The sequence below is a fragment of the Acinonyx jubatus genome, chromosome A2, assembly GCF_027475565.1.
Source record: "Acinonyx jubatus isolate Ajub_Pintada_27869175 chromosome A2, VMU_Ajub_asm_v1.0, whole genome shotgun sequence".
Lineage (NCBI taxonomy): Eukaryota > Metazoa > Chordata > Mammalia > Carnivora > Felidae > Acinonyx > Acinonyx jubatus.
The window spans coordinates 131,926,936-131,951,859 of NC_069383.1; the positions used below are offsets into that span (position 1 = coordinate 131,926,936).

At 39.4% G+C, this 24,924-nt stretch overlaps 1 long non-coding RNA gene across 1 annotated transcript in view; it reads left to right on the top strand.

Moving 5' to 3' along the window:
* Positions 1 to 19,145, top strand: part of LOC113593593 (uncharacterized) — a 191,454-nt gene extending 172,309 nt beyond the window's left edge. Inside the window, exons 3-4 of the long non-coding RNA XR_003413876.2 lie at positions 6,753 to 6,856; positions 18,930 to 19,145. This is a non-coding gene — a long non-coding RNA (uncharacterized LOC113593593). The remainder of the gene's footprint in view (positions 1 to 6,752; positions 6,857 to 18,929) is intronic.
* The last annotated feature ends 5,779 nt before the right edge of the window (positions 19,146 to 24,924 follow it).

A 24,924-nucleotide genomic window follows, 5' to 3' on the forward strand; every position in this document is an offset into this window, starting at 1 on the left:
AAGTATTTGAAATTTAGCATATATATGAAAAACAAAAGACTGTAAAACTAGTGGCAGGCACACGCAATTCTCCCAAGATATTTATTACCATTCCCCAATCTGCATTCTGGGCAGGCACTGTGTAAGTAATATTCCTGAAATCAAAAACAATGGGGGAGGGCCCTGTGGGAGGTGATTTAGGTAAAGAGGGTGGAGCTCTCATGAATGGGATTAGTGCCCTTATAAAAGAGACCCCAGAGGGTTTCCACCCTGTGAGGGCAGGTAGAGAAGACAATAATTCCACGAACAGGATAGGAACCTCGCTAGAAACAAAACCTGCCATAGCCTTGATCTTAGATTTCCCAGACTCCAGAACTATGAGAAATTTCTACTGCTTATAAGCCACCTAATGTATGGTATTCTGTTACAGCAGCCTAACTCGACTAAGGTGTGTGTGTGTGTGTGTGTGTGTGTGTGTGTGTGTGTGATATAAGGTATATATAGGAATATATATGTATATGATTTTATCCATATACATATACATTTTATCCATTGAGATAAAACATGAAAATTCACATTTTCACATAAAACTCGACTAAAAAAATGAGGACTGAGGGCAGCCCTAGTTGGAATAAAAGAAGCCTTTCAGAAAATTGATGAGATTTTGTCCAGCTGGTGTGGGATTTCAGCTAGGCACCAAAGGAGGATATACCACAGAGTTATTCACAAAAGGGATAGAGTATGTTCTTACCCATTTGCTTTATCTTGGCTTGACACACAAGGTAAAGCATTAATTCATCCATACTTTAGTATTGATAGGGCTTAATTCAGGGCTTGAACAAGGATAAGAAGTTCATGGCTATGTGTCACCTACATTATTTCACTGAATTTCATGTTTTAATTAAATAGTGTAAGAACAGTGTTACAAATGAAGAGACTAATGAGTGGAGAACTTAAATAATTTGTCCATACTCAGACAGAGATCTTTGGCTCTAAAGCCAACTCTGTTTTGATTACAGTATATAAAGTTCCCTAGGAATAAGACAGAGTATTGAAAATGAGATGTTGTAGAATTTTTTTCTCCTTTAAACAGGTCTTGGTCTGTATCAAATCATAGTCAAATAGTATCTGCGAGTATTTATCAAATGGACAGTACTATTGGTGTAGGTTTGAGATACTTTCATGCCCCAAGAAATGGAAAAAAAATTTAAAGTCACAGGGGCAATAGTCACACTGTTAAAGTAATTTGACTTTGTCAGACTGAACTGATAGATTTAAAGGTATAATAACTTAGTATTTTTTATCTTTCCACTAAATAATTAAATAAAATGCTTAAATATGTATAAATATGATTAATCATTAATATTTATTAACTTGACGATTTTTCACCATTCTACTGCAAGATTGAATTATTTTACAAGACTGGAAACTGAATGGAATTACCATACTGGACCCTTGAGTTATTTGATAATACTTAAGCTTAGAATCTGTGTGAGAGTCAAGGCCACAGTCAAATGTGAGACTTCAACACCCTTCCCTGCTTGAAGATGAGCTTATAATCCAAATGGAATGAATGGAACTAAACAACAATTGTTGATTGGCTCTAACCTCAGTCATGATCTGAATTTTTTTTTTTCTCTGAAGCTTACAGAATCACAAAAAAGCCAAATGGGAGGGAATATCAGAGGGCAGTAGTCTTCAGCAGGTAGACACAGGAAATGAAATTTGGGCAGAGTCGGCATCAGAAACAGGAAAGGAGTACATTAAACACAGCAGAGAAAACACAGAGGATAAGGAGTTAATTGTACTTTAATCCCCCAAACTATCAATATTTATAAAGCAAATGTGTTGGTGTACCGCAGTAATTTCAGGGATATTTAATTTTTATTTCTGGTTGTTGTATCACAGGGTTTCTGAATCTCTGCATTACTGACATTTGCAGCCAGATAACTCTTTGTCATGGTGGGTGTTCTGTGCATTATCAGATACTTAGCAACACCAACACCCCTGGCCCCTACCCATCAGATGCCAGTAACGCCTCTCACAAAGATGTGTCAACCAAAAATGTCCCCAGAGATTCTCAAATGTCCCTTATGGGGAAAGTTGTCCCATGTTGAGAACCACTAAATAATTAAATTAAATGGTTAAATATGTATATATATATAATCATTGCAGATAATGACAAATTAATTTTTATTTTTCATGGCATATTAACCCGTTTGCAGCTTACTCATAGATAAACCTGAGCAGGAACCTGGGATGCAGCTACAGTAAAAGCCTGGTTTGTGAGCATAATTCGTTCCGGAAACATGTTTGTAATCCCAAGCACTCGTATATCGAAGCGAATTTCCCCATAAGAAATAATGGAAACTCAGATGAGTTGTTCCACAACCTGACAATATTCATATAAAAGTGGCTATAATACTGTAATGTCATACAAAATAATAAAGAAAATACACAATATAAAAAAATAAATTAACCTGCACTTGCCTTTGAAAACCTTCGTGGCTTGTGTGAGGAAGACGAGAGAGGTAGGTTATTGTGTAGGATAACTTTCACTATCACTTATGGAACCACTGCTCTCTCTTGGCTCGATGGAATCTTTTTCTGCATTGGGGCCATCGTATATGCTCACACAGATGTGTGATAAACTCTTAGCATATACTGTATTTAATGTAACTGGCAATAAGGCAGCCAAAGAAGAGCTCTATATCTGCTGGCAGCCTGACCTAGAATGAAGCAAAGCTTCCCTTGTATGGAAGTGAAGCTTACTCTTACATGGAAAAGCAAAGGACTGTCTATAGGTGCTTTGAAGTGACAGAAAATACACTTCCAACATTCTGAAAAATGACTGATATCTGCCAAACACTGTGGTTTGATACCGAGCATCCAAGCATGGGAGTCAAGCACCCACAATCCTGCATAGGGAAATAGAGAGAGGAACCATTGGCTCAGCTGTGATCATGTGACGTTCCATATCACCTACAACTTCTATTGCAAGACATGGCTCATTTATCAAGTTAAAATTTATTAGAAATGTTTGCTCATCTTGCAGAACACTTGCAGAACAAATTACTCCTGATGCAAGGTTTTACTGTATTTTCCTACCTCAATACTGTGTCATAGGCTCATCATTAGTGATCTCTAGCCTTTCTAAAGGTAAGGGAAGAGGAATCAAACCACCCCCATAGGCGTTCTGAATGCAAATGTCTGTGATATTAAAACTAGCACGTATATGTAAGGATAAAGTATGGGATTGAGTCTTGCTAATGTCCAACACAGGCAAGCAGACATTCTGCTCATTGCAGTTACTCAGAGACCCAAACTGATGGAGCAGCCACCATTGCAAATGTTCATGGTCACTGTGCCAGAAAGAAAATGTTGGTGCCAAAGGCAGGCTGCCCCAAGATGGGCCGCTTTGGTATGAATGTTATTTTGAGTTAAAAGAAATCAAAACCTGGCAGATTCAGAAAAGCTCTTTACCTCCCACTCAATGGCGGTTTGTACCAGGACGAAACCTATTAACAAAGATTCCCCTTTACCTAAGAAATTTAGCTACATAACAGGGAAAGCTTTGTTTTCTGAACATCGCCTCTCATCTTCCTGCTAATGGTCTTTGTCCCCTTTGTATCCTCAAACATCTACCCCTCTCTTACCTCATATAAGCATCATGTTGCCTCACTGTCTTTGGAATTTCACGTGTGTGTGGATTCCCCATACAAACACCATCAAATTTGACTTTCTCCTGTTTATCTGCCTCACCTCAATTTGATTCTTGGTCCAACTAGAAGGACCTTGAAGGGCAGAGGAAATTCTCCCTTCCTAACAAAAGTATGTGGTAAATTGTGCACCCAGGTTTTAAAGTTTTCACCTAGAAAGACATGTATCACTTCTCTTCCCATTTCATTGGCCAGAAGAGTCATGTGGCCACTCTTAACTGCACCAGCATATGGGATGGGAAGTCCAATTCTACTGTTCTCAGAAGCAGCAAGGCCAGAGACCAACGTCAATGACAAACATACCGTGTAAGGATTGTGCTAGACACTTTTAGTGATGCAGGAGTAAATAACACCTAGTACCCACTCTCGGTGACCTGGCAATTAGGAAGAGAACCTGTAGCATACACACATGACTTTAAAACAAACCAACAGTTGCTACAATTATTTTCCACCAATCACATGGGAAAAAGAAACCAAAGCCAACTGTCTATTGCAGGGGTCCTCCACCAGGGTGAATTTTCCCCCAGAGGATATTTTTGGTTTTCACATATTAAAATGTTGCAGAGGAGCCAGGGAGGTTGCTAAGTATCCTACAACTCACAGCAAAGCTCCCCACACAAAAAAGAAACTATCTGGCCCCAAATGTCTAAGGTGCTGAGGCTGAAAAACTCTGGTTTATAATTTTCAGACTTTCTCACACACACTTCTACGTCCACTGAAATGAGTATTAGGCCTGTCAAATATCTGTAGTTGAGACCTTACTAGACAGAAGTAACCAGAAGCCCACGTGTGCTCTGATGAGGGAGCTTGGGGCAAGCTGAGGGCAACATACAGGCTGCACCCCACCCCCAACCCCCACCACCAAGGTGGAATATGTGTGATAGTCCTCAGACACTCCTGGCTACCCAAGAACAAAGGAAAGGAGTTTAAGTGCTTGCCAAGGTAATGTGGGAAACTAAGGCAAACTTACTGCCTACAGCCCATCCACAAGTCCTTGAAACCAGCAGATTGACCTCCCTCTAGGACTCAGCTGCCTCGATAATGACATTTTGCTAGGGGCAAAAGAGAACCTTAGCTTAGTTTAACATTATCCCAACCTTGATGATCCTATAAGTCAACGTCCTTTATCTCAACTGCCCCAAGACACATGCTGGCAATCATACTCCAAGCTTATGGCCCCCTGATATGCATCGGAAGGGTCTTATGACTGAGGTTTTATTAAATGGTAATAAATGGTATTTCCCTAGCAACAGCTAGCCCCTCAGGGTCCTGGAAACCTTGCTTCCAAAATTCTATGGAGACTTATTCTATCCCTGACCCCTTCCCAACCTGAGGGTATATAGTGAGTTGCCTGTCACGACCCCATGCAGCACTTCCTGCCCATGGATCCTGTCCCCATGCTTCAATGAAATCATCTTTTTGCACCAAAGATGTCTTCAAGAATTCTTTCTTGGCCGTCAGCCCTGGACCCCACGAACTCCCCATCACCCCCATAACTTAATCATGCTCTACCATCATACATTTCATGTTCAGGTATGGTACTTTTATTCAGAAGTGCACATCTGGTACATCCGTTTTGAGATCCACATGAGAGTTGACTATATTTTCCATTTTTTTCCCCAAAAAGACTTTGAAATTCAAATTTAAAGCATTGCTTTTCAAAACAGTACCACAAACATGTATGCCAACTTAATTAGAGCAAAGTTTAGTCCCAGTGAGAGGAAAAAAAAGTGGCATGAGTTAATGAGATGCTTACCATGGATAATAAGCTTTATATCAGGTTATGGTAAGACCTTGACAGGGTCACCTTTCTCTAGGAACAGTCCACCATGATAGGAGCAGTCAAGAAACGATGGACAATAGGGAGTGACCAAGGAAAGGGGGTGTGCTAAAGCTCAGGGGTACTAATTGAGTTTGTGAGACAACTTTTTACAGACACAAATGAATGCAGAAGCAAGAGAGGCCTGTGGAATGAATTCTTTATACCTAAAGACTGGGAGCTATAAGTAAACTACACTGAGGGAATTTTAACCTTCCAAAGTCAACTTGTGTTTGAATTTGGGTTTAAAGTTAGTTCCCAGACAGCGAATTTTGTTTTCTGGTCTGAGCCTCAAGCCTGAGGCTTGCAGATGACTGGTTCCAGAGGCATGATGTGGTGCTTGGCAAAAGGATATTTGTGGGCTGTTAATCTGTGAATCAAAAGGCAAACCCTGGCCCAGCAGCATGTTAATCCTGATGGCTGAGAGGAAGCCAATACAATCATTTACAAGAATGATCCCAGTTTGGGGTCTCCAAACTATGTTTGGAATGTACCAAATCAATAAATTGCTAACTTTTCCACCTGTGTTAGCTCACTGTCTCCTCAGGGGGTTGAAGCTTGTAGCACAAATCCAAATCCAAATACTTTCCTCATTACTCAGACTACAACAGGTTAAAGGAGCAGGCCTAAACCCACTTTGGAATTCTTTTATTTACAAGTTTCCTGAAGTCACAAGGGAAATTCAGTTGTTATGCAAATTCTTCATAAAAAAAAATGGCCCCTTTCATATCTGTCCTTGGTGAATACCAACCATTTTTTCCCTTTTATTCTCTGGGTTATGTTTATTAAGTAAATGTATTTGGTCAAACAGAATATAGGCTCAAGTCTTTAGGAGTGATGGGTCCATAATTCCTGCAACTTGTTCTCAAATGTTTTGGCACAAATCCTAAGTATAAAAGTTTACACACACCCAGGAATAAAGCAAATTTGGCAACATGTTATCTTTTTGATAAACTGAAATGAAGAGTTTACTGGATTCATTGTACTGCTTTTGCAGGTTTAAATTTTTCAAGTAAAAAAAAGTAGAAATAAATAAACAAAACCCCCAGATGTGTAAGGTAGCAGAAAGGAAGGGCTTTTATGATGTAAACTTGAAATCTTAAAATGAGATAACATTAAAAATTGTCTTAGTTTCTTCCTTAGAGAAAATGCGGTCGAAATAATAATATTAGGATATGATGGAACACACTATTCAAATCTTTGTTAAATCATATTGATGATGCTTCTCTCCCCAGGGTGTATTTTCAACAGTGATGGTGGAGGATTCCAGATTTAGCCACATAATGTCAACTGGTTCCTTTCCTTACCAACAAGAAGGCATACTCAGGCAAAAATAAAGGTAAGCTTTTTTAGCATGATTCAGTCTGAGTTGACTTTGATTCATCAGCACTGGGCCCTAAGTTGCTTCGCTAAGTAGCTACAGATTGTACTGAGATAAAAAGTGCTTAATTAGCACTCAGCGCTTACAAGGTCTGACAGTTTATTGTAGTGGGTTGTACCTTGAATATCTCCTTGCTGAATGATTCTATGGACTGAATTGTGTCCCTCGGAATTTCTATGTTGAAGGCCTAACTCCTGTTATATAACAAAAATTCAGCTGAATAAATTTTAAATCTAATTGGCTTTAATGAATGATTCATGTCTCAGGCAGCATCCCATCTAGCAAATAGAAAGGAGCAAAAAAGAGCTACAGAAAAGGTTTTAAAAGGCAGATAGGGCTTAGGACAAGGGACACATAAACAAAACAAAACAAAACAAAAAACAAAAAAGACTATTTCAGGCAAGGTCCTTTCTTTTGGGGGACAAAATCAGTCCATCAGGAGATGACTTCACTCAGGCTGACCAAGAAGTTCCAGACTGACCAGTTGAGATTATATTCCTGGAGAAGGTAGGAAGTGCAATTAGGTTAGATACTCAATTCAGTTTGCTGAGGTGGGCCTGACAAGTGATTCCATTTTGGTCCTGTTGTTGTCTCTTTTTTTCGTAAGTAAACTCTACCCCAGTGTGAGGCTCAAACTCTTGATGTGGAGATCAAGAGTCACATGTTCTATTGACTGAGCCAGTTGGGTGCCACCCCGTTATCTCCTTTTTAATGCACCCAGCTGTGAAGGTATTTGGAAATGGGGTCTTTGGAAGGTAGTTTTAGGTGATATCATGGGACTGCCATGATAGGGTGGAGCCCTATCTCCCTGCCATGTAGAGGCACAAAGAGAAACCAAAAGAATTTCTGTTAAAGTATAAGGGATCACATAAACTTATAATTATTCAAAAGAGAACATATGTTGTTAATGTGAATTAATGTTCTACAAACTTCAATAATAAAGTTAAAACTAAAACTATCATACTAATTGGGGGAGTGAGGTACTTGCATAGAATATTACACATATACGTGTTTGTACATTAGCTAGTACAGAAAGGTGGAAACGGCTTTATGTTTTAAATCATTTGCTATGTTACTGAGATGACCGGTGATAAGTGAAATTACAATATAAACTAACATCAAACCACGGTATATTTTAACATTTTTACTCGAGAAAAACATCAGTCTGGTTACACAGAAAGAATAACATTATATGCCAATCTCCTAAGAAGACTCAATATCTTGGTGTTATTCTAAAAACTGCCATGTCTATGACTATTTCTTGTTCTAGAGGAAAAAAGTACAATGGAAATAGCAATAAATGTCTCTCAAAACTAACAGGAAAACCTACATGATTTCTTTTTTTTTTTTTTAAGTTTATTTATTTATTTTGAGAGAGAGAGAGACGGGACGGGCAGAGAGAGAGAGGGAGATCGAGAGAGAATCTCAAGGAGGCACACACACAGTCAGTGCAGAGCTCAATGTGGGGTTCGAACTCCCGAAACCATGAGATCATGATGTGAACTGAAATAAGAGTTAGACAATCAGTGAGCCGCCCAGGTACCCCCACTTAAATGATTTCTTAAGAAATTATCTTAATTACTATAAGAGTCTCAGCTTATGATTCCAGTAGGTTTCATGTTGTTTTAAATCACACTAAACAAGGGAAGGTATTTATAATATAGCTTCTGTTGGGGAGGAAGAATTTTACTCTTAACACTTTAAGACTCTTCTAGCTGATATTTGAGACAAATTTCTGACATGAGACAGATTAACAGGAGAAAATCAAATTGAATTTTGTACACACAGGGAATCCACACAGACTTGAAACTCCAGATAATCACGGAAAATAAGGAATACACATCATCCTGAACAAAGGAGAAAGGGGTAGGGGCCTGGGACTTCAAAGGGAAGGAATGCAATTCACAAGAAGATGAAAAAGATTAAATGTTTGGTAAACAAATGTTTGCTGAGTCACTCAGGAATAATAGGGCATAGAAAGAATGTTGATTAAAGAGGATTTGCTGACTTCTTCCCTATCATATCTAGTTTATATTATAATGCAGTTATCTATGGCAATAGCTTTCTTCCTGGAACAGGTCCTCTATCAAAATTCTTTTAGTCAGTTGTTAGTAGGGGAGGGAAGTCAAAGTTTCTGCTTGAGTCTTTTGGGCCTTGGTTGGTTTCAGCTTGGCATAATCTCCATGCCAAAGTGGCCCATCTTGGGGCAGCCTGCCCTTTGCTTCTATACTTTCAACCCAATTTCAACCTTCCTTACAACTCTGAAGATGCCTTTGAGCTTGTCCCTGCCCCAAGATGGTGAATAATGGTGTGAAATGGGTGGGTAGATTAAGGAATGAAATATGATACAACAATAAATTCGAAATGGACGAAAGACCTAAATGTGAGACAGGAAACCATCGAAATCTAGAGGAGAACATAGGCAGCAACCTTTCTGATCTCGGCTGCAGCAGCTTCTTACTAGACACATTGCCGTCACCGAAGGCAAGGGAAATGAAAGCAAACGTGAACTTATTGGGACTTCATCAAGATAAAAAGCTTCTTCACAGTGAAGGAAACAATCAACAAAACTAAAAGGCAGCTTATGGAATGGGAGAAGGTATTTGCAAACGGCATATCAGATAATGGGTTAGTATCCAAAATCTGTAAAGAACTTATCAAATTCAACACCCAAAAAAGTAACAACCCAGTTAAGAAATGGGCAGAAGTCATGAATACACACTTTTACAAAGAAGACATCCAGATGGCCAACCGACACACGAAAAGATGCTCCACATCACTCATCATCAGGGAAATACAAATCAAAACCACACTGAGATACCGCCTCACACCGTCAGAATGGCTAAAATGAACAACACAAGAAAACAAGAGGTGTTGGTGAGGTTGCGGAAAAAGGGGAACCCTCTTACACTGCTGGTGGGAATGCAAACTGGTGCAGCCACTCTGGAGAACAGTATGGAGGTTCCTCAGAAACTAAAATTAGAACTACCCTACAATCCAACAATTGTACTATTAGGGTAGTTACCCAAAGGATACAAAAAATACAAATTTGAAGGGGTACATGCACCCAATGTTTATAGCAACATTATCAACAATAGGCAAACTACAGAGAGAGCCCAAATGTCCATCGACTGACAAAAGGATAAGATTTGGTACACATATACAATAGAATATTACTCAGCCTTCAAAAAAAAAATGAAATCTTGCCATTTGCAACAATGTGGATGGCGCCAGAATATATTATGCTAAGAGAAATTGGTCAATCACAGAAAGACAAATATCATGTGATTTCACTCGTTGAATTTAAGAAACAAAACAGCTGAACATATGACAAGGGTGGGGAGAGAATAAAGGGAAACAAACCACAAGAGACTTAACAATAGAGAACAAACTGAGGGATGATGGAGGGAGATGGGCTACATGGGTGATGGGGATTAAGAAGGGCACTTGTGATGAGTATTGGGTGTTGTATATAAGTGATGAAACACTGAATTCTACTTCTGAAACCAATATTGCACTATATGTTAACTAACAAAAAGTAAAAAATAAAATGTTGTGTTTTTACTTGCCACACAAATTAATCAAATAGATTCAGTAGGTTAAGACATGGATTAAAGCTAGGAATAAAACACTAAATATCCTCTCCTATTTTGGCATAGTTTGTCACCAAATAATCTCCATGTTTTGTCCTTTAGAAATATATACGTTAATTATACAGATATATGATATATAATACATTTTAAATAGGGGCGACTGGGTGGGTCAGTCAGTTAAGCATCTGACTCTTGGTCTCAACTCAGGTCATGATCTTGCGGTTCATGGGTTCAAACCCCACATCAGGCTCTGTGCTGATGGCCCAGAGCCTGCTTGAGATTCTGTCTCTCCTTCTCTCTGCCTCTCATCTGCTTGTGGTCTCTCTCCCTCTCTCTCTCTCTCAAAATAAATAAACTTATAAAAATAAATAAATACATTTTAAATAAATTTGACTGATAGGCCTTTTGGCCATATTTTGGAGTACATACTAATTAAGAATTATTTTATCTTTCTAGAAAATTCAACTTTTTCCATTACCAACTGACAGTCCTTATTTTAATAACACCTTTCATCCTAAAGTCTATTTTTTCTGATATTAATATAGTCAAACAGCTTTTTTATTGGTGTTTACACAGTCTAACTTTTTCTCCTTTTATTTTCAACCTTACTGTATCCTTAAAGTTGGCATCTATTTTAATATAAATAGCACGTATTTTATAATCAAGTCTGAAAATTTTGAAATAGAACATTTAGTTCTAGATTTAATGTAATTACTGTGTATTTAATTTAAATCTTAACATTATTGTATGTGCCTCAGATTTCTTTCCCAGCCTGTGTGTTCTATTCTTTTTTTAATTGATAAAGAATTTTTTATCATTCCATTTTCTCCCTTTGTTTGGAAGTTATAAGCACTATTCCTTTTCTTCAGTAATAATCTTAGTTATTATAACACAGATAAGATACATCATTGATTTATAATGGTCTACTGTTAATCTTGTTTCCTTATTCCAGAAAAGGTAAGGTCCTTAGAAACATTTTAATTCCATTTATCTCCTTATTGATACAGATGGCACTGTGCAGGAATTTTATTTGGCATAATTTAAACCCCACATTACCATTACTGCTTTATACGGTCAAAGTTTGTTTACATTCCTACATACTTATCATATTTTGATGCTTTTTTTTCCCCCTTCATACAACTCTGTTTTCCCATTCTGGATTGTTTCCTCACATCTAAGACAGGAAGAAAGCTCTCACCAAAACCCATCCATATTGTCCCCTTGATCTTGGACTTACCAGGCTCCAGAACTGAGGGAAAAGAAGTTTCTGTTTTTTGAGCCAGGCATGGCCTCTTATTATGGCAGCCCACGCTGACAACTGGAAACACTTTGTTGTGATAGCTGATAGGAATTGCAGAAAAGAGAGGATGCTATTAGCCAAATAGTTAGTACTTTGTAAATCTGAAAGCCAGTCTGTGTAGGGTTTCCATGCGATGAATGGCTGTGTTTTAACTTAAGGTATATTAGAATAGGTAGACGCATTCATGTGAATGATGACTGGCTTTTTTTTTTTTTTTTCTTGAATGTTCTTAAGCTTATTCTCACTCCTGGCCCATGTCCATTTATATTAAATATACTGACTGCTCTTTTTGTACACCTTTGTATAGCAAACATTTAGAGAGTCTAACATTTCTGCATGTAGAACATTGCCACAATTGTATTATCATAAATTCCTGGGAGAGCTGATGTGCAAGCCAAGACCCAGAACAGAGGCGTCACTATTGTGGTACTGTCCTCTTTCTTTTGAGGCTTTCCTCTCATCTCCTCTCAGTCTGTTTTCACACAAAAGAGAGTTAAAAAAGAAGCCTTCATACTTGAATAAAAGTCTATTAAAATAGAGAGTCATACAAATGTGATACAGAGTTTAAACTTTAATTTGAATTCAAAGCATAAACCTCCTTTTCACCAGTCTTCTCGTGTGAGACCAGAGCCTCACCTTGGATTGAGTCTCTTAGTTGGAATCTGCACTATTTTTCTTCCTTACACAGTATCTGTAAGGCAAAGCCTATGGTTTCCTTTTTCAATTTCTTTAAAGTAGAATAAGAACTTAAAGAGATTTGAAACAACTATATGCAGAATCATTCTAGGCTTTTATGGTCCCCTGTAATATTTTACAGTTGTTTTGGCTATACCTAATTTGACTGGATTTTTTTTTTTGACTACCCATAAGCCAAATCCAGACTATTGTGGGTTTTGTACAGTCTATAAGCTAAGCACAGTTTCTACAGTTTTAAAGGATTGTTAAAAAAAAAAAAAAAAGAATATATGGGGCACCTAGGTGGCTAGTCAATTAAGCATCCAACTTCAGCTCAGGTCATGATCTTGCAGTTTGCGAGTTCGAGCCCCGCATCAGGCTCTTTTGCTGTCAGTACAGAGCCCGCTTGGGATCCTCTGTTCTCCTCTCTCTCTGCACCCCTCACTTGTTCTAAATAAATAGGATAGGATAGGATAGGATAGGATAGGATAAGATAGGATAGGATAGGATAGGATAGGATAGGATAGGATAGGATAGGATAGGATAGGACAGGATAGAATAGCATAGAATAGCATAGAATAGCATAGAATAGCATAGCATAGCACAGCATAGCATAGTATAGCCTAGCATAGAATAGAATATGTGAACCTGAAAATGTTTACAATCTGGCCCTGTGCAAAAGAAGTTTGCCAGCCTGTACGTTAGGACATCAGAGACCTCTTCTTGATTCTTCGCAGGTGCAGTATGAGAGAGCAAGTGGAGTTTTAAGTGCCAGACTTAGAAATGGTGTGCATGGTTTTTGCCCACCTTCTACTGGCAAATACTCAATCACATGGATTCCCCCTAACTGCAGGGGAAGCTGGGAACTGTTTAGTTGTATATCCTGGAGAAAAGGGATACGGTGAAGAAATATAATTTGTTTCTGTCATATGGAGGCTTTTCTGATCATTCAACTTAGAATAGAAATAAAAGGTCTCTTATTTTGATCTCATATTTCATTGGATTCTGTGCTATTTATGTGAAATAAAATCACAACAGTGCAACTGACATAAATATATTTGAAATATAAAACTGAAACTTGCTAAGTCTACAGACCAACTACTGGGATGGGGAGGACATGGGCATCTTAGAGGGGAACCTTCTAACCTGGAGGGCTCAGCAGGCCCTGCTTATCAGGCATTCTGTGTCACTGATGGTTTAGAGCAGTGCTTCTTGGCCAGAGGTGATTTTGCCCTTCATGAGACATTTAGCAATGTCTGGAAACATGTTTGGCTATCCCTACTTAGGGAGTGGTACTGGCATCTAGTAGGTGGAGGCCAGGAATGCTGGTAAATGTCCTACCATGCTCAGAACAGCCTTTCACAACAAAGAATTATCTGGCTCCAAATGTCAATAGTGCTGAGGTTGAGAAACCCTGGATTAGAGAGCATTAGTTGATCTGGCAAGTTGCTAAGTGGAGGTTTGTTAAGAGAGCCTCTATTAGATGTAACTAAGAATTAAGTTGGTCAAAATATATAGGAAGTAAATATTTGGACATTGTTAACGTTCCTAAGGAAGGCAGTTATTTCATACCTTCCCCTCCCTCTGGATCCTAAACACACTGAGATTTGGCATAGAAAGCAGACAGGAACAGGGTACCAGCTTTCTACCTGGCCACTCCTGATCAGAGAACATAAAATGGACAGATGACCAAAAGGGAATTCTGAATGCTTTCCCTCAAATGTGGAGAAGAGAGAGCTGTGTCTTAAAAGCTCAGGGAGTCGGAGAGAGTGAAGCCACAGAAACAGAGCAATGTTGAACTCATCAGTGTCTCTTAGCAGAAAAATACAGATTGTGGATGGCAGTTTTTGTCATCTCATTGATTTCTTTCTCATGAGAAGTATTGAAAAGCTGGTAGTTTCAACCTTTCCAATTAGCTGGAATTTCTGTTTTATTGTCTGGAAAGGACGATAGAAAGAGGAAAAAGTTGGTTCTCCCTCAATTATGGTGGAGAAAGCACCTTACCTGTAGGAAGCCCACTCTTTTCCTCTGTCTTCTACCTTGACTGAATACAGGGTCTTGAGCAAGTCACAACCGTCCAGACTTCAGTTTCCTCATGTGGGTAATAATCCAGATTTGTTGGCAGATTAGAATGAAGACTGGCTCAAATAATCAATAGGGATCTCATAAAATTATAAGAGCATTACAAAGGACACACAGGTGATTTAAAGAGAGCACAAAATGCATGCAATTATGAAATCTTGGCTTGTGAGGTCAAGTGTATCATCTCAGTCTTCCGGATAATTAGAAATTAGGCATGGGGAAAAGCTGTTTGAATGGAAAAGGTATAGGTATTTTAGGGCATGAAGTCGTCTGAGCCCCATGTCGTCTTTGGCCTCAGTGATAGCTGCACCTGTGATTGAGAAGTACGTTATTTTGCTGCCCCAGTTTTCTCTGCTGCCTTTGGCTCTGAGAATGTTCTGACCCAAATTTTTGTTATTTCCATCGGTTGTAATTCTCATGCTCAGAAGTTTTCTTTGAAATGGCGCCAGGATTTTTGACATTCACCTAATATATTTCTGTGATTGGTGTTTGTGGTGATGGAGGCAATACACCTACAGGATTTAGCCTCAGAGACAGGAATTTTAGTCATGATTTAGTGTCTTGCAGGCCTCATGATTGAAGGAAAATCATGGATGCTTTTGAGCCTTCACTGTTTCATCTGGAAAATGGGAAGGATAAAAGCATTAAACTCTCAAGGCTCTTGTGAAGGTTACTTGTGTGAAAATATCCGTGAAACTATGAAGCATGCACAAATGCTAGAAGTCTTACTAATTCTTCATCTATGTGTAGTCACTCTCTGGGACTTGATAAAGTCTTCTTTGCTTTGAGGAATAAGCATGCCAGTAAGAGAGTGTCTATTTACTCAATCATTAGGTGTGTAGTTAAAGAATAGCTGGGGGTCCCTTTCTACTGATTCAAACAACCAGATGTGTTTTCCTGACTAATGCAATGTGTTTCTAAGGGTTTCACCTCAGCGTAACCACTTAAGGGCACAGAACAAACCTTCAAACTCACTGCTATGTGCCTTGAGAGGTATATCAGGGCCCCTGAGGATCCTATTTGACCAGGGGCCTCTTCCTAAGCCATAGTGGCTTCTGACCACGTGATTGAATGTTACAGGAATGTCTGAGCTAATACTCTCTCTTTAAGTCTCAGCTTTGGAACCTTTTTAACCTGATTAGAAGGAATGACATGAAAACGTGTTAATCTAAAAAGCCTTCTTTTCCTGTTTCCTTATTAGACAATTGTCACAGATTAAAAACAGGACTAAGGAAAGTCAACACTGAGGTTCATCTAGAATTTCAAATGCATATTTCTAAGAAATAATTGTGACCCAACACAGTTCTCATGAGTCTCTATAGGCTGGGCTGAAAAGCTCAAAACAACCGTCTCTGTTCATACTATTGGAGTCCTAATTGGCTGCCTGGAAATACTGATCACAGGAATCTTCAGCTGCTGCCCCTTACTTAATTTAATTAAATTCAACATCCTCTCCTTCCACCCGGGGACTTGGCAATATATGCTTGAAGAGTTATAAAAATGTCCATTCTCTTGGAGTCAGTAATTCTACTTTGGGAATTTGTCCTAAGGGAACAAAGCAAAACATAGAAAAAGCTATGTGACCCAAAATACTCATCCCTACTTGATTTATAATATCAAATGATTGGAAAAAGCATTCAGGTCCACCTTTAGGGAAAGAGATCAGTTATGTAAAGGCCAAGGGCAGGGTGCCCCAAGATGAGCCACTTTGGCAGGAACATTATTTTGAATAATTTGAATAAAACAATCAAACCCAGCAGACTTAGGAAAAGCTCTTTACCTCCCACTCAGGGAGAGAGACATATTAACAGAGAGCTATTTAGAGAGATTCCTCTTTACTTAATAAACTTATCTGTGTAAGAGAGCAACCTGTTTTCCAAACACCTCCTCACACCTTCCGGCTAATGGCCTTTGTGTCTTGTGTATCCTCTGACCTATAACCCTCTCTTAGTGCATATAAGCATTATGTTGCCTCACTGTCTTTGGAATTTCCTTGTCTATGTGGATCCCCATACATCCACTATTAAATTTGATTTTCTCCTATTAATCTTTCTCATGTCAATGTGATTCTAAGTTCAGCTGGAAGGACATTGAAAGACAGAGGAAATTCTTCCTCCCCAACAGTTGTGATGTATGTATTAAAGGGAACATTACACAATCAATGAAAATTGTAGTCATAAAGGCTACGTTAAAACATGGATATACTAATGATATAACATTGAGTGAACAGGTAGAAGTTATAGATATCAGTGCACTCTGATTTATACCTATGGGAAATTATGGCAAACAAAACAAAACAAAACAAAACAAAACAAAACAAGGGGCACCTGGGTGGCTCAGTTGGTTAAGCATCCAACTTCAGCTCAGGTCATGATCTCATGGTTTGTGAGTTCAAGTCCCGCATTGGGCTCTGGGCTGACAGCTCATAACCTGGAGCCTGCTTCAGATTCTGTGTCTCCCTCTCTCTTCCCCACTCCTCACTTTCTCTCTCTCTCAAAAATAAATAAACATTTTTTAAAAATCTTCAAAACAAAGAAAAAAATATGAAGAAATTCACCAGAATGCAATTATCTTTGTTATGTTAGGGGGGATGAGATCATGGACGATTTTCAAAAAACATTTTTCTCTTTTGATGATGACTATATAGTTTTTATAATACATTTGTTACAGATTTACACCTTTCAATCCTGCTTCCATCCTTATTTCTGTGTCTGATGTATGATCTAGACCTACTCCAAATTTGTGGAATAAATTAGATAAGAGAAACCTCAGAATGATGAGGATTGATTAAAGAAGGCATCTGGCAGATCCTACAAATAAAAGGAAATTTCACAAATATGTGAAAGAAAAAAAAAGTGTGAAGGTACCTGGGGTGTGTTAACATTATGTGAAGGGCTATAATGAGGAAGGCATACTTTGTTTTATGTCTAGTTTTAGAGAAGCAAATATCTCAAGAAATGAATGCCCTGAGTAAGAATGACTGACAAGCAATGCTCTGAGCAGACTTACATGGGTTTTTAGAGCACAGAAGGTGCAGTGTGCTATGGTAGTAAGAGTCTTGCTTGGGAGCGGGGGGGTGTGGGGCGTTGTGAGAGCTGGGTCCTTGCTCTGACTCAGACAGCCACGTACACTCCTGAATATGCCTCTGTCCATTTTTAAAATGAGGACTCTATTATCTCTAATGTCTTTTCCAGCTCTGAAATTCATTCGTTCTTTCATTCAATACATTTTGAAAATTTTTTTAATGTTTATTTATTTTTGAGAGAGAGAGAGAGCAGGGAAGGGGTAGAGAGACAGAGGGGACAGAGGATCTGAAGCTGGCTTTGTGCTGACAGCAAGGAGCTGGATATGGGGCTCGAACTCACCAACACTGAGATCATGACTGGAGCTGAAGTCTGACACTTAACCGACTGAGCCCCCCCAAGACTAATTTTTTAAATTAGACTGTACACCTAACCCTGAGATTAAGAGTCACATGCTCTAACAACTGACCCAGCCAGGCACCTCTCATTCCACAAAATTTTATTGAGTGCACACTGAATTCCACTAGGTATTGGTGGAGGTGAAAACAAAACAGAAAAAATGAGACAAAATCAGAATAGGATTCCTCATCCCCCAAAAAGTGTTTGAACCCTATTTTAGGGGTGGGGAAGGGAGCAGGGCAACAGTAGGAAGCCTGTTTTGGATCTACTTTTACAAATAGGTACATGAAACATATTGAACAAATAATCATTCTCCTTAGTAAGACAGGCAAGAGGAACATTCTCATCTGTCCATTAATGCTGATACTATGTTCAGTAAATTAAAAAGCAATTACAGAAATTCAGTGTCTGCCTAAGAGAACTCATGTTCTAAGGATTCAAGCGAGATTATCAATATTAAAAATTTGGTTCATGTGACAACCTAGTTGGGAGATAAATACCCTGTATCTTGAACTTAGATCCTTTATTATATCTTGTTTGTATCCTTCCCTTGTCATCACTGTTTACTTGTTCATTTCCCAAACGGACAGAGTGCAGTTCTAACATTCTCAAATTCCCTACTCATAAGAGGGACCGAAGAATGTTAACAGTCTAGCTGAGACTTCCCACGAGGTGCCGAAACCCAAACCTTTATTTAATGTTGACATAAAACCAGACTGAGACACCCACTAGTCAAATACCATAATGTAAACTTTGCCAGTGACAGGCTCAGTGCTTTAAGTCAGTCTGTAAGTTTTAGAATTCTGACATAGTTTCCTTTTTTTCACTTATTACTGAGTCCTTCTGTATTCCTAGACCTTCTCTTAATAAAAACAGCTAACACATACCAGACATTTGCTGAGTGCCAGGAAGTTTGCAAAGCACCTTACATACATTATATGATTTTTAATCTTCACCAGAATGCTACAAGACAGACACCATTAAGAAGATGAGAAATGAAGAATTAGCTAAAGGTGGCAAAATGGGAGCAATAGGAAATGTACACGGTAAGGTAATCATGTATATAATTTTGAAGTTGTCACTTAAAATATAAACTTTCACTCTATGTACAACATCTGCAATCTTGACAATTATGTAGCGGATGGGGTGTTATGCTGCCGAGTCCCCCCCCCTTTAGGACCTTATTCACCCACTTGCTGGCAGTGAAATGGGCTGAGAGGCCTCTCAGTGTCTCTTGGGAGAGTGCCTCATCTGAAAAGAGCTGCCCCTACTCAAGACCAGGCAACTTCCCTCCAAGAACTGGTTAAAACAGGGATCTTAAAGCCCGAACATTGGATGTCCTAAAAGAGCATCCTGTGGGGTCAACTGGTACCTTTGTTGGGACTGAACCCTTCCCTTCCCCTTTAGGTCTTGATCCTGATGTCATTCCTTCATAAAGTTCCCAAATGCTTACCTCCACTCAGAGTCTGCCTGCCAGGAACCCAACCCAACCTACCCAGAAACCCCAAATTGATCAAGAATCACATAATTTCAAAGCTTGGTCAGCGCAATGATTATAAACTCTGTGATTGAATACATGAATACCTGAGTGAACGAAATGGCTACAAAGAAGCCCCTGTTTCGCCAGTAAAGGTAGTCAAGGTAAGGAAATGAGATATTCAGCTGAGATCGGAACCCATGTCTTTCTGACCCTAGAACACCTGCCGTAAAGCCACCATGCTATATTTTCCCACTAGCTAATATATCTTGGTTTTCTCCAAAGTCACTGATGCATAGGAACAAATGCTTTTAACTTCATTTGTTGATTTGTACTTAAATGTTGGTAGTACTTAAAACATACTTTTCTAAGGGGGATATTTAAGCATTTGAGGATGACTTTAAGCTAACTTGAACTTTGCATGGCAACTCTACCCTGGTGCTCTGCCTTACAGGAATTTGACTGGCCACCACATATGGTGGGGAACCTCAATTTTTTACCTGTATCTTGGGTTCCAGGACAGGAACAAACACATAGTACTACCAAGCTACATTTGCTGGTTGAGTGAATGAATGAATGAATGAATGAATAAGAAAAATGTCTTCAATTTAAAATTTTAATGGGAGGGGCGTCCGGGTGGCTCAGTCGGTTAAGCGTCCGACTTCGGCTCAGGTCACAATCTCGTGGTTTGTGAGTTCGAGCCCCGCATCAGGCTCTGTGCTGACAGCTCAGAGCCTGGAGCCTGTTTCAGATTCTGTGTCTCCCTCTCTCTTTGCCCCTCCCCAACTTGTGCCCTCTCTCTCTCAAAAATAAATAAAATGTAAAAAAAAATTTTTTTAAATTTTAATGGGAGGGGGAGAATACTCCCTTACATTTCACAGAAAATTATTTTGCGTGTATATTTGCTGGTCAGTATTTTAATAGACTGACTTTATGTCCCATGAAGAATCATTACTAGGGGCACAGAAAACTGATGTTCGATTTTGAACTGAGACGAATAGCAAATGTCAATTAATATTGTATTGCAGAGAATCATCGATTTTAATCAACTTAATTCAATGCATATTGTGCTTATATTATGTATAGGGTAGCATGAGGAGAAAATAATAAATACTCAATCCTGGTAGCAAGTAAAGTATATTGTAAGAGTATGAGGACACACACAAATATGTAACACAGACAACATGTGATTAATTGCTAGAGGACAAATAAAATCCTATGAGAAGAGCAGGGAGGAGCAAACTGATCTGGAAGAAAAGAGGGACCGAGTCTTCCTTGTGCGGGCTGCCTGGCACAGGCTTCTGCACTTATGATCAGTTACTCCCTTACTGAAGAACTTTCACATGTTCCCTGTTTCGTATAAATAGAGCCTAAACCCCTTCACATGTCCTTCAAGACCCTTGTTTGCCGGGCTACAATCCTCTAAGTGTAGAGTGATCAACTCACCCCAATTTTCCCAGAAGTTACCCAGTTTTAGTATTGAAAGTAACTGCTTCTCTGGTGAACTCATCAGCCCCAGGCAACCCAGGACAGAGAGTTCCTCTAAGTACACATTTCGTGCTTAATGAGGCCAACGTGAACTACTTTCTGGTTCCTCCAAACTTCCCCTTCTTTCTCCCTTCCAAGTTTTTCTTCTTGCCTCATTGCCTTTCCCCAGCCTTGTATTCAAATACCGCTCTTTAATTCGAGAAGCACATTTAGTGTTTCCATCACTAAGACTTGATGATGGTATTACTTATGTTGATATGATTACTGCTAATATGAACGAACCTATATTGAAACTTTTATAGCACTGTAACCAGATTTGCACGTATGACCTTCACTTTACCCACGATTATATAGGTCCTACGATTATACCTGTTTTACAGAAGAATACACTGAGCCTCAGTGACAATATTATAACTTCTCCAAGTTATCCAGGGAACAAATGGCGAAGCTGAGACTGGACTCAGAGCACTGTAACACAAAACTCCATGCTTCTAATCATGATGGTGCACGTAGTCTCTTTTCCTACCGTCTTCCTAGGTGAAATTAACACCGTCTTTAAAATAAACGTTTCTTTGGCCGCTTCACATTCTTCATTTCACTAAGAACATTGTACATCTGACTTGTTTTTGCTCCCATGGTAGGATCTCTTGATACCAGGAGCTAAACCTTTTGGTACTTAAGTCCCCAGAGTATCAAAGAGACACAGAATGTAGGTCACCTGAGAGAGTATGTGGATGAATGGAGGAGATGTTAAAACTGAGCCTTAAAGGAATTAAGTTTTAGGTGTGGGTAGTATGGCAAGGCAAATGAATAGTAATAATACTGCTAGAAGGAGCTAGCATCTGGTGAACTGTCACCCTGCATCAGACAGTATGGTGTCTCATTCTCATAGGTAACCTATGGAGGAAAGGCCTATTACTATCCTTGTTTTTCTGGTGGGGAAACTGAGGCTCAGAGAGATGAGACCAGTCGCCCAAAGTTCCGTAGCTGGTTAACAGCAGAGACAGATTTCAGTATTATCACTTTTATGTAACTCCATACCAAGAGCTGTGAATTCTGGTCTAGACACGAGAGAGGAGAGGAATTATAGGGTACTACCAAGTCACCCGGTTTGGCAGGAACAGAGAGAAACAGAGCATAAGGAGAGTGGTAATAACAACGAGGATAATAATGATGGCTGTTCTTTGTTTTATAAACCCTTCCCATTGCTTGTCTTGTTTGAGGGTGGCAATATGGATAGCTACCGTTTACTGAGGACTTTATTTACAAAGCACTTTTCATGGACCACCCATCTCATTTACACCTCACAACAACCTTTAAATAGGCACTGTTATTATCTTCCTTTTGAAACAAAGTAAATGAGACTTAGAGGGTTGGGTGGCTCCCAAGGCTGGATTCCTAGAAGAACGTCTTCTCCCAGTTTTGTAAACACCATCAAACGATGATGAGAGCCACGCATGCAAGCACACACCTGTTCCCGCGTGCCTCCCCTCTGTGGACCTTCCAATCAAGCCTTTTAGGGAGGTTTCAACCTAAACCAGTTTCAGCCGGTAGCATGCCAAGAAGCAGGCCCCATCTCAGCACTTCCTCCCAAGATTCAGCTTTGGTAGTAATTCAGCTCCTGCTTTGTGGGCGAGAGGAGTCCCCGGCCGCCCCCTCTGCGTCTTTCTCTTATTGATGTGGGGTTGCATCGTGAAGGTGATCTGCTAGACAGGAGAACACGGCTGTCCAGGTAGGTCCCTTCAACGCGGGCGTAATCCAGCCACTCCAATAAATTGTGGTGAACGTTCCAAAGAGTTCTATTTAGCTCAGAGCGGTTTTCCCCTAGAGAAGAGGCCGCTGTTGGAACTCAAGCCAGCCTAAAGGCTTCTCTTTGAAAGCTGGAAAGCAGCTCCAGCCGGAGCGTTCTGGAGAGCCTGGACGCCTGGTCGACTCTCCTCTGCCACCTAGCGCTGCTCGGCTTAAAGTTGACGCTCTTTTCAGTGTTCTGTCAAGTGTCTTTTCTGCGCACTACGAATCTAGTTGTCTTTTAGGAGATGTATTCTTTGTGTTACAGTAAAGGTTCCTCATCCCCAGGCGTTTTCCACCTCTTGTGAAATGTGGCCACGCCTTGATCTTTTGGAAAATGGGGTTTAATACTCCATTGCTTCGAGAAATGAAACTAAACCGAGGTGGATTTCAGATCCACATGTGTGAATATCAATTTCTTGGAATCCATTTCAGTTTCAGAGTCTTGCATTTGACGGTATAGTGTAGGATCCTTTTGTACAGTCTTGTCTATGGTTTATGTTGTCCGGCTTCTCAGAAATCTGTTCTTTTATACAGTAAGTATGAGGTAGGACAATAAGTATGAGGTTGGACAAAAATGAAGTCAGGAAGTTCCAGGGCAGTTTTTGAACTAACCAGTTTGAGGGGGCATTTTGAGGGAAAAAATGATGTTCTGTACTTCGGAACTTCCGTGGGGGAAATAATGAGAATATAGCCGTTGTTCCTGTTTATAGGTACAGAGGAGCCCCTGACTTCCCATTTTCACCCTACTGGAGTCTTGATATTCTTCTGCGGGAGCGCGTGTGTGGGTGTGTGTCATTCAAGTCTCTGAAGGTTGGTTTCCTTGCCTCTGACCCGTGCAAAGGAAAGGGTTTATGTCTGTATAATTGCTGTGATGATTGTTGATACATACTTGCATTTATTTAGGAAGCGCGCCTTAAGAAGCACTATGTAAAATCCTTACCTTTTGAATGCATTTTTCAGTCATTTTAAAGCGGCACAGTTAACTTATAATTAAATATTTTATGCACCAGCTTACATTTGTAATAGCTTTTTTAAAAAGTTATTTTTGAACCATTCACCTCATTTTCCTTTGTTGACTTCGTGTGAATGCCATGAGATGCAGAAGTGCCTTTTTTAATTACTCTCCATGACAATGATTGGGCCTGTCTAGAAGTAACTGAAAATTCAAATGGTGCTATGGAGATTCTCCTGTTCACAAATGTCACTTCTTACAGATGGGAACAACTTGATTGAACAACATCGTTGAAACAGATGGTCATCTGTAGTTTGGTGCGGGAAGAAAAGCTTCCGCAAATTATCGCAGTTTGATAGTGAAGGAAATTTAAAGATCACACGCAAATGTCTCCAGAAAAGATCATCTAAAAATGATAGCCTTTGGAGATTTTATTTCAATAGGGCCAGTATCGCTTGCGGGTTCAAGAATTTGGCCAAGTGATACTTATTACTACATAAGCAATTACAGCTGGGAACGATACTCAATCATCTAAGTCAGGGTGGATCTCCTATAATTTCCTGCACCTCTATTGTCTTTTTATCTTCTGTGCATATTGTATTTACAAAAACAGTTTTTCACTTTTACGTACGTGGAAAGGATTAAATTCTTTTATAAAACCGTTCAGTATGTTTGTATCAAACAACAAAGATAGACATGAATTCATTTGGGGTGTTTGTTTTTCCACGTAGAATGGGTTCATCGGTTTGCTGTGTGGGGTTTTAGAGCGTTGACTCGATTCAGTATGCCTGTGAAGAAGCAGTCTCAACATAATGATGATGATGGTAATAATAGCGGTTTATCGAATGCATGGCACTATTCACAATATCTGTGTGCCTTATCTTACTGAATTTGCATTCAGTTCACGAGGTGGTTTTGTTATTCTCTACTTGACATGTGCAGATTGATTTCTCCTTTGAGTTACGTACTTGCAAGTGGTGAAGCGACTCCTAGATGAAGAAAGAGGCATTCAGACCCAGGACTTTCTGGCTCCTAATGTTGTGCTAGTCCTCTGTCATCTGATGGGCCTTTTTTACCTTGTGGTTAGTAACTTGAGTTAATTAGAGCAACTGATAATGAAGGCAGTGACGGGTTGGATCCTTAACTGAATTTTTCCTATTTTCTTATTTCATAAAGATAAGGTCTTCTTTCATGACTGGAAAGAATTAAGAGGTGTCAACCTTGGCTCTGTATTGCCTCACCTACC